The sequence below is a fragment of the Rosa chinensis genome, chromosome 5 (genome assembly GCF_002994745.2).
Source record: "Rosa chinensis cultivar Old Blush chromosome 5, RchiOBHm-V2, whole genome shotgun sequence".
NCBI classification, from domain to species: Eukaryota; Viridiplantae; Streptophyta; class Magnoliopsida; order Rosales; family Rosaceae; genus Rosa; species Rosa chinensis.
The window spans coordinates 25,426,854-25,437,561 of NC_037092.1; the positions used below are offsets into that span (position 1 = coordinate 25,426,854).

The 10,708-nt window shown below is 36.7% G+C and overlaps 1 long non-coding RNA gene across 1 annotated transcript; it reads right to left on the reverse strand.

The window, feature by feature from the left end:
* Positions 1-1,431: 1,431 nt before the first annotated feature.
* On the reverse strand, positions 1,432-1,975 carry LOC121053165. The gene is made up of 2 exons (XR_005810943.1): positions 1,846-1,975; positions 1,432-1,751 (listed from the first exon to the last, which is right to left on the reverse strand). It is a non-coding gene; the product is annotated as an uncharacterized LOC121053165 (long non-coding RNA).
* Between the last annotated feature and the right edge of the window lie 8,733 nt (positions 1,976-10,708).

Here is a 10,708-nt window from a genome sequence, read left to right on the forward strand (position 1 = left end):
TAATCATAATTTTAATTCTTATTAAATATATATAAATGATTTAATGAGTATGTACTAAAATTGGAAATTCAAAATAGATAAGGAAAATAATAAAGTATGTAATTTAATATAATTGAATCGGATAGTCTAGAGCAAATAAATATAATATTTTTTGGTATAAATATTATCCTGGATAGTCATTTTACAGGAGGCTATTTATGTAATTTAATAATTCTTAATTAAATGATGTTAAGTGAGAAAATTTGGAGGTCTCAATAGAAACACTCTTCTTTTTTAATTTTTTTTTTTTTTTTTGATTGGGGGAGGTTAGCGTTAGTTAGTTAGCAACACACACACCTTTGAAGGGTATCCCAGTAGAGCCAAACTAATCTCTCCAACGTGGGACTTAGCAACACCTGGAAGCTTTACCACCCCACCATAACTTGGTGGTTTTTTTTTTTTCTTTTAAATATGAGAAATTTTAAATACACATCCCAAACTACTTAATACACATCCCTATTATTTTATATTTCAAATCAGATTTTATAGGTAGGTTAAATAACCAAAATAGACATTTATGTATTAAAAGAAAAATAATAATAATAATCATATGTTCCTTATATTATTCTATAATTATAAACACAATGAATTTCTATACATGACATCCTCATTTAAAACAAGAATAAAGTTAGAAACCATCTAATTTAAATTTTTCTTAAATGAATTGTAATTAAATGGGGTGAGATACCTTGTAATTTAGAATTTCGAAATCAATAGCGTTAAATGTTTTTAAAACATATCGCTTTACTCCTACTTTTTAGTTCTTTTTTTTTTTTATCTAAAAGTGATGATTAGACAATTTCTCATCTAATATAAAACATCACATGTATAAAACTTTGTAATTGTTAATGTGTTTGACCATCCAATGATAACTTCGTAGTTCCACCATTGTGGAGAAACTACTGATACAGTTTTGGTTGAATGTTCGACTCAAAATTTTAACTCAAAATTTTATACTTGATCAATAAGGTGTTTGGTGGATGAGAACTCAAATAATACAAAACCTGTTTCTAAGCATCCATTTGAACTTTGAAGGGAACAATAATGAATCCTTATGGATTTCCCAATAACTAACACAAGTAATTAATATGGTCAATTATATATATACTAATCAAATGTTAAATAATAGTGTATTTCATGATTTTTAAGTTTAAGGATATTTTAGGTAATTTGAGTTGTGTATTTAGTAAAATGTTAGAATGAGAAATTAAATGGTAGATGTATTGAGTAAGGAGTGTGTATTAAGTGATTAGGGGTGTGTATTTAAAACTTCTCTTAAATATGCAAAAATAAAAATAAAAAACGTAATCATTTTTTCTAGGGCTGGGCACGGGCCGGGACGGGCGGGGATCTTGGTAATCCCGATCCCGGGCCCGGAATTATTTTTCGGGACGGGACGGGACGGTTAATGCTATTTTGAGAAGTGATCCCGACGGGCCCGAACCCGAACAGTACCAGGTCGGGACCGGGACATCCCGAAAAAAAAAATGCATCGGAGTTTGGATTTGTTCGTGTTCTGAGCCGCCTGTAGAAAACTTGAAGTTTGGATTTGAGCAACTTTGAATTCCCAGTTCGGATTGAATTCTTCCTTTCAGAGTAGCCATCCTAGGCTTCTCACCATGAACAAGTATCACGTGCTTGGGAGAAAGAAACTTCACCAGATCCATAATCCCTTTGGCATCTGTATGAGGACTGAAAGTCAATTGATGAATCTGGCAATGCAAACAAATCACCTCATGAATAAATTCCAATTAACTCGACAAAAAAGATATGAATTATGCTAAGGAGTAAGTGAAGAAGATAAACCTGGCATCGCACATCAATTCGGGTGTCCTTGTCCAGATCAATTTTGGTCGGTTTACCAGACATTAACTTATCAGAGAGATGTGAAAACGGACGAGGAGAGAGAGGGAGAAGAAAGAAAAGAAACTGGGGAGGGAGGGCCAGAGAGAGGTGAAGACGGGGGGAAGAGAGAGGGAGAAGAAAGAAAAGAAGGGGGACAAGAAAGAAACTAGGCGGAATAAACTAATAAAAGGTGAGAGAGAGATGGAGACAAGACCAAGACAAAAGAAAATAGGAGCAAAGATAATATAAATTATACATATTATATATATATATATATATATATATATATAAATCGGTACGGGACGGGCCCAAACGGGACATAGAAAATGAGAACCGAAACCGATCCCGTTTTCACGGGACGGGACGGGATGGGCCCAAATAGTAAATTTTAAATTTTGATCCTGTCCTGTTTCGGCAGATTTCGGGACGGTTTCGGGACGGGACCGGGATTTCGGTTTTGGGTGCCCACCCCTAATTTTTTCTTAATATTTTTCTCTCCATTTTAATGTACCTCACAATTAATTATTCAATAATTTCTTAGTTTTTTTTATTTAACTGCTAGCTCTTTTTTCTTTTCTTTTTTTAGCAAATATAATGGATAGACTTAGATTTAGGTCATAGTAGGATTGTTTTATTCTCCCTCACTAATATGCGTTCAACATGTATGATGATAGAAATTTTTATGTCACATAATCTTAATCCTAGTTTTTTTTTTTTTTTAGAAATAATGGTAATTCCATTGATAATAACACATGCCAAGAAGGCCATTACATACCAACCCGCTTATACATAACAATGGAACAATGGCCAGAACAAGGATTCCTAGAGGAGTCACAGTGGTACATAGATAGACCAACTATATTTGAATTTATCACTTACTTAAAAGCGAGCCTCTAAGCTATGAAAAAACATCCCAAATAGACAAGCCAAACTACACTCGTTAGGTTCATAATATAAGAAACTTATTGTAATTAGACAAAAAAGCTAAAAACATAGGTTTGGGCCAAGAGCCTAAACCTAGCCCAAATTAGAAGCTATTGGACTAGGGTGGAACCCCAGCCTAGAAACTCAAAGCCCACCAAAGCAAAGGTCAACCCAAGGCCCATCAGCCTGGTTTGGTCCAGTCCTCCTACGCTCACGTCCCCGTCGTACGTAACAGCCAAGTTGCTCCGTTTGTTGCGCGCCACCACAACTTGCGCTCGCCTCAATCCGCACCGCTACAACCTGCGCCGCCACTAGCACTCACCGCCTGAAACCCAAACCGCACGGGCCACGCCGCCCCAACCCACTCCACCACGAAGAAGACCAACCCCGATCCAGACCCTCTCACCTCACACCGCCATCGAGTCAGACCAGTGACGACCGAACCTGTTAGCATGACCACCGCCTCTCACCATCCCAGCCAGAACCACCAACAAGCCCCGAGCAAACCCCATCTGATGGAACAAGAGCAATAACCATCTGGTAGCAGACCCCATGACGACGGCTAGGCAAGAGGCCAGCCCATGGGTCCGGACACCGTCGGAAGAGGATGATTTCTCAAATCGGAACGCTGGCCTTTAGGGTTTTCTCGTTGAGAGAGTCAAAGTTGACTGGTATAGATTATCTTAATCATAGTTTTAATTCTTATTAAACATATATAATCAGGAAAATGAAAATAGATAAGGAAAATAATAAATAACACAATCTAATAGTATTGATTTGGAAAGTCTAGAGAAAATAAATATAATATTTTTTGGTATAATTATTGGCCTTAATAGTCATTTTGTAGGTAATTCATAATCGAATAAGGTCAAGTATGCAGATTTGGAGGTCCTAATAAAAACACTAAAAAAGGAAAAACATAAAGAAAAAAAAATTGAAGGCACAATTGCTAAACCTAAAAGGATACACCCAATCAAATTCCATAAGTATAGCTATCGAATTTTGGGATCCTAAAATGAAAATCAAATCAACTAGGGATAGAATTAGATTCCTGTGAAGAGGAAAAAAAAATCTACTAAAGATTGAAAGAAAAACCAAAAATTAAAAATCAATTAGGGATTCGAGATAGAACTAGATTCCGTGAAGAAAAAAGATCTATTGAAAAGTTACCGTCTATAGAAGAGATAAGCATAACTTTGGAGATCTTATGCGAAAAGGTTAACCCAATGATGTACCCAAGAAGCTTTTGCAAGGGTACGTAGAGAAAGAATATATAACTAGAAGTGGCAGGAGCGCAGTCAAAGTAGACCTAAACGTGGAGAGAGTAGTGCTTTGTTTTGATGAACGTGGAAGAATGCGAACCCAATATCTTCCTTCCTATTTTATCTAATATTTTTCTATTTCGGTACTTTGACGATTGTGTCCCTAGAGAATAAAAGTTGGACAGTCTTTTAATATTCTAAGATTATTTTACTACATTCTCTTAGTTTTGGCTGACAATTTCTCTTAATAATATTTTGATAATATGTTTTGTTCTGAAGCTTGGTAGGATTGAAATTTGGTTTGGCTGCATTTGTCGCTATCCAAGTTTGATTCTCACTAATGTCAAAAGCCCTCTTGATGTTAGTGAAGTATGGTTGGTAGAACAATCGTGAGATGAGTATTACTCGAGCGAATCTCGGGCCCTTTGCATATGTGATCCATACTAACATGTTGCACAAATTGGGAGATCAATATATGTGGCCGAGCTAGGTTTATCTTATTTTTCTCTCTGATGTATATTAATTGAATTTGAAATTGCTCAAGGTGTAGATTTTGGAAGGAGAATTCATCCTTAATACTCAAAAATGTAATTAGCTCAACGAATGATAATGAAAACCCCGTGAAGATCGATAGAGTAACATGCATCTGTTCATTTGCCGCCTTTGTAATCTAGTTTTTTTTTTTTTGGCAAGTCCTTTGTAATCCAGCTTTACACATGGTGCATAGAATATATTCCATTATTGTCAGTCAAAAGGTTAATGAAAAAGAAAATATCTAAAGGATAGCTGACTTTGAGCGAATATATACGAATCTAATTAGTGTTTTTCGATATATTGCATATAAATAGAGCCTGATGAAACATTGTATTGGCATCCATTTGGAGCGTGATAGAATACCACATATACTTTGAAAGAACTGAAGAGACGTCAAACATGACAAAAGGAGTCTAGTTTGGTAGCCAAGGATGACTTGCCTGCCTCCTATAAGAGGTTTAGTTATCAAACCTTGTTGGGTTCTCAGGCAGTCACCTTGGCTAACTTGACAAGCTCTTTTATCTCATGCTAGACTTCTCTTCTTCGGATCTCAACCTACTCATTATATCGAAATTTTCTTTATTATGCGAAATAGACATGCGTTTTGCACGTACTATACCATAGAATTCATTTTGCAAGTGTTTATTAATGATGTTTTCTCTCTTGTCATTCTTATGCCAAATTATTTTGCAATATGTCATAGAAATTTTAAGAAAGCAAAGACTTATATGAGGAGAACTCAGAGATTATATAAAGGTAAATATTACTAGTTCTGAAAGTAGTGTATTAATTGTACATTGTATGTTGGTTAGAAAGAATTGGTGGTGATGGAGGGCTCTAATTATACTATATATGGTCTATTTGCTATAGGAGTTGAATAATGCATCGTCAATTTTCAAATAAAATGTAGCTTCCTTTTTGAACCTTACGTAAATAACTGACAAAACATTTAAGTTACCTACTAGCTCAATAGCTCATCATGTTTTTAGGAGAATATTGTGGTATTCCTCCCATTTAAATTTTCCCAAGTTGGTGACAGATCTATTTTGTAGTTAATTTGATGGCTTATTGCTTATCACCAATTAAAAACGATAAAATCTGGATTGCCTATGTTAGCGACGCAGAGGATCTATATTAACACCATACCTCCTAGCATCACCTCATTGTTTGCACCTGCATTTTGTCAATCAATTAAGAGCCTACTTTGAGAGGCGTTTAATTTGATTGAGAACCTCGATCATCAGAACTATGGCTAATTCAAAGCAATATTTGTTTCTGATTATCTTGGCTTCATGGGCGGTTGTCGGTTTAGGGTCTATTCAGTCCATGGCATGCATGCAGAAACTCATTCCTTGTCAATCATATTTTAAGAAACTGGACAATGTTCCTGATACGTGTTGTACGCCGATGAAGAATATGCTATCGGAGACGGCGGATGATAAGAACTGCATTTGCGACGTCTTTGGCAACCCCATCATGTTGAAGAACCTGAATATAACCCAGGATGATACCATGAAGCTTGCAAAGGCTTGTGGCTTCAAGGCTGACATTTCAAAATGCGACAAGAAGGAAAAGGATACTGCATCGCCATCGTCATCACCAGCCGAATCCACCCCACGTCCATCACCATCAGCTTCTAATGCAGCCTCTAGTTTCGGCAAATCTGGTTTCACAGCCTCTTTCATTGCAACTCTAATTTTTTCAGCAGCATTTTAATTAGGTAACGCATTCCATTTATTTTTGGCTGTTGTCAACATTATGGAGTTGGTATCATTATATCACAACAGGAACGATATGGAACAACCACGTCGAGCGTGTTTCGAAATGCTCCATCGCATTGTGAATCAAGGGATAATTGTAATAAATGAAGAGAACACTCTTCTCTATTAGCAGAATTCATTTTTTTTTGTGGTGAAATTAAATATATGTATATGTTTTAAGTAGAAGTGTACGATATATTAACGTATGGGTACATCAAATGTAGACTAACTCCCGCCAACAGTACGTTATCAGATCCTCACAGTCATAAACACACTAGCTTGAGATCCAGCTGAAAAGAAAGGAAAAAAAAGAACAGCATTAATTAGGCAAGCTAACTAGCTAATTAGTTATTAGCTCAATGAATGTTGATGAATACTGATTAAGACTTAAGAGAGTGGTCGATGCATATGTTCAGTTAGTTGACTTTGCAGTTTGTAAACTAGCTTTTCATTACCTTCAGGCTATATATTCCTTTAAGTTCTGTCAAAAGGGCGATGAAAAGAAGAATAAAAAACATCTAAATGACGGGATATGAGGCAAATTGATGAGGTTATATAACAGATTAGCCAGCTAGTTATATAACAGATTAGCCAGCTATGAGGCGAATACGAAATTACGAATCTAAATAATTTTACTGTTTTCCATTGTTATAAATACAAGGTTGTGAAACATTTAATTGATATACCAGTGTTGGAGCAAGAATACCATAGATACTTTGAAAGAAATGATCGAAGAGATGTCTACCAAGTTCACAGGAGTCTAGTTTGGTAGGCAAGGACTCCTAAAAAAGGTTTAGTTATTAAAACCTAATTGGGTTCACAGGGCAGTCACCTTGGCTAACTAAATTGACAAGCTCTTTTCTCTTCATGCTCGATCGATCTTCTTTTCTTTATATATATCTAAACCAACTATCTAAATTGACAATCGGTGTACCTTAATGTTCTTATTGTATGCGTAGGCTTATCCTAATCTTATGTCTTGTTAACCCAATGTTCAAGTGTATTCTTGGAGCTTGTTTCTCTTCGGATTGCCATGGGATGTATGATGCTCTACTGGTTCGGATGAACAATTCTTAGATTCACCTCTTAGATAAATAAGCATTCACTCTCTCTTGCGATTAATGCATAATAACTTTATAATTTTCTAATCCAACCATCATGTTGCATAACGTAATACAAAGATTAGCTCTGTAAAAAATCAATCAATTCATTGAAGACCTTTTAGTTATTCATTTCTATGAAATATATAGACGGTTTATCATAATAGTAGTAAGTGTTGTTAGAACCATCCATTTGTTTGATTCAATTAGATAATTAAACGATTTCCGATTCGATTGATTTTTTATAGAGATTATCTTTAAAGGCTAATTTAAGACATGGACTGTTGGATTATAAATATATTAAGTAAAAGTATGTAAATCGACAATGGGTGTGAATATGCTCGTTCACTCTAAATGTGAACCTAAGAATCCGGTTCGGATTGCCATGGGAGAGGAACTCGATCGAGTTAACAGCTTATGCAACAAGAATTCCATTCTAAATAATTTGTCCATAAAAACAAAGAATTAATTATGTTACCAACTATGAACAGAAGTTTTGTCGTTTATTATTATTTATTTTTTCAAAAGGAAGAAGAAGAAGAAGCAAAATTCGTGAGTCTGAGGAAGCTAGCTAGCTTCTGAGGTGAGAAAAGTTCAATAATTAATCATGTGCATTTAATACTTCAAATAAGAACGGCTAAAATAGTTGGGTCCTTGACCCAAATCCCCAAAATGAGTAAAAGTTATCTCACTTACCTCAGCAAGAGATTTTTATTCATACTTACCCAATTTAAAGAGAAATGACAACTTTACCCATAACATAATTAAGAAATTGCATCATGCCACTCTCATCTCTCTCTCTCTCTCTCTCTCTCTCTCTCTCTCTCTCTCTCTCTCTCTCTCTCTCTCTCTCTCTCTCTCTCCAATTCCAAAGTAGTCATGGAATCGAGTCTGTCTTCACTGCACGACCCTCAACATCTCTCTCATAACCTAACCTTTCAAACCCGAAGCCCATATTGAATCGTCGGAATCTCAACCTGCGGTTTTAAACCAATTCCACCATCTCGAGCTCATTCTCCATAACCGAACCGATCACCTCTTCCACACCCGAACCGGCAGCGAGCCCAGTTTACACTCCCACACCTCTGAACCGGGACCTCCGCACCCCTCACAGCCTTCACCTTCTCTTCCATTTAAGCAGGTGATGGAAAACAAGGCTAAGCAACCGCCGAAAGAATCGAGGAATCACGGGTTCCAAGCTATGAGGAAAACAGGGCTTAGCCACCTCATGGACGCCTCTGTGTTTCCTTGGCATCGCCGATGGCCTCCTGGACGGCTCCGGTGCTCGACCCAGGCTGTGGCAAAGGAGATTGGTGATTGGGTGCCCAGAGCTTTTCTCTGGGTGCCCAAATCAATTTCTAGCTCTTTTTTTTTTTTTAAGTAACGAGACAGAAGGAAAGAAAAAAAAGTTTTGAATGTTTATTGCCCTCTAATAGACGTCTATTGGGGGGCGATAGACATTTTTAAATTGATATAATCTCTTCATTTTTTTCTTTAATCAAAGTTTTATTTGTCTAATTTTAGGAAGTTTAGTTCCCATTCTGGCTACCGAAAGTTCTATTGGAGGGCAATAGACGTCTATTGGAGGGCAATAGAGATTTATTGCCCCTCTATTGGGGGGCAATAGACTATTGGGGGCAATATACGTCTATTGGGGGGGCAATGAGGAGCAATAGACGTCTATTGGGGCAATAAACATTTTCGGCGACCTATGAAATCTGCGACGACATCTTTGAGGATCTCCGGTGAATTGGTCAGAATCCGACGACCGATGACCAGATTCGGGCGACCGGTGACGTGCTCCGGCGAAGTGTCCTATGGTTTCTCTCTCTTCCACTCTCTCTCTCTCTCTCTCTCTCTCTCTCTCTCTCTCTAAATAACAAAGAGGTGAGGGTAAAATGCAATTAAAAATAAATAATAAATAAATCTTAATTGGGTATTAGGGAATACCTCCTTAGAGTGTTTTGGGTAAGAGAGAATTAAAAAAACTTAATGGGGTAAGTGGGAAAAAAATCCTTAGAAATAGGGTAAATGGACAAAAACCTGAAATAATAACAAAGAATTCAATAATAGCGCACTTTGCACTTAATGATGAAATTAGTTTTCGTCGTTTGGAAGAACCGAAAAAGGTCCTGTATGACCCAATGTATGTTCTTGGAGCTTTTTTCTCTTTTAAATAATATTCAACTTTTGATTGAGAAATAATAATAAAGTAGTAAAACCCACACACACTAAATTGAAATTTTTAGCCCACTAGCTCTATAGGGCGCTCATCTTATTTTTGGAAAACATTGAAGTTCTCCCCGTTTGATATTTCTGACTTGGTGACAGCTCGATCTTGAAGTTTGTTGGCTTTTGCGGCAGTATATCGATCGCCAATTAAAGAAAACAAATTGTGGGAAAACAAATCGGTAACAGCTAGCTGTAGTTCATCAAAAACCAATTTGTAAGTCTCCAAAAATATATCTATATATGTGTGTGAAGTGTGAAGTGTGAACAATCAATCTATCGTTATAAAATTTAATCTACATATAGCACTGCAGATCGAGAACCCAAATTAACACCAGAGACCAGACCAAAGGCCCTAGACCTCACTGTTTGATTCTGTATTTTGTTAAATCAATTTGACAAAGTGCGTTTAATGTGTTCGAGAACCCATCAGAACTAGGGCTAATTCAAAGCAATATCTTCATCTAATTATCTTGGCTTTATTAGCCGTTGTGGGTTTAGGGTTTAGCGAATGGCATATATGCATCGAAAAACTGGTTCCTTGTCAACCATATTTCAAGAAACCGGAGAAGGCTCCCGCTAAGTGTTGCACACCAATGAAGAAGATGCTCTCAGAGTCGTGGGACGATAAGAATTGCGTTTGTGGCATCTTCAACAATTCGCAAGTGTTGAAGAACCTTAACACAACCCAGGATGAGGCCTTGAAGCTTCCAAAGGCTTGTGGCGCAAATGCTGATATTTCAGCATGCAACAATAAGGGTACTACACCTTCACCAACAAAATCCAATACAGCCTCTCGTTTCGGCAAGTCTGGTTTTGCAGCCTTTTTCATTGCTCTAATCTTTTCATCAGCACTAGTATTTTAAACATGTGATTTGATGTTTCTTTGTTCCTAGCTAGGAGTAATCAAGCTCTGCTATTGTTTGTAATTTCCTTTTTCTTCATTAATGAAAATTGGACTACCAAGTTTTCAGCCCTTCCTTTGGATTTATCGACATTTTTATTCACATTTATT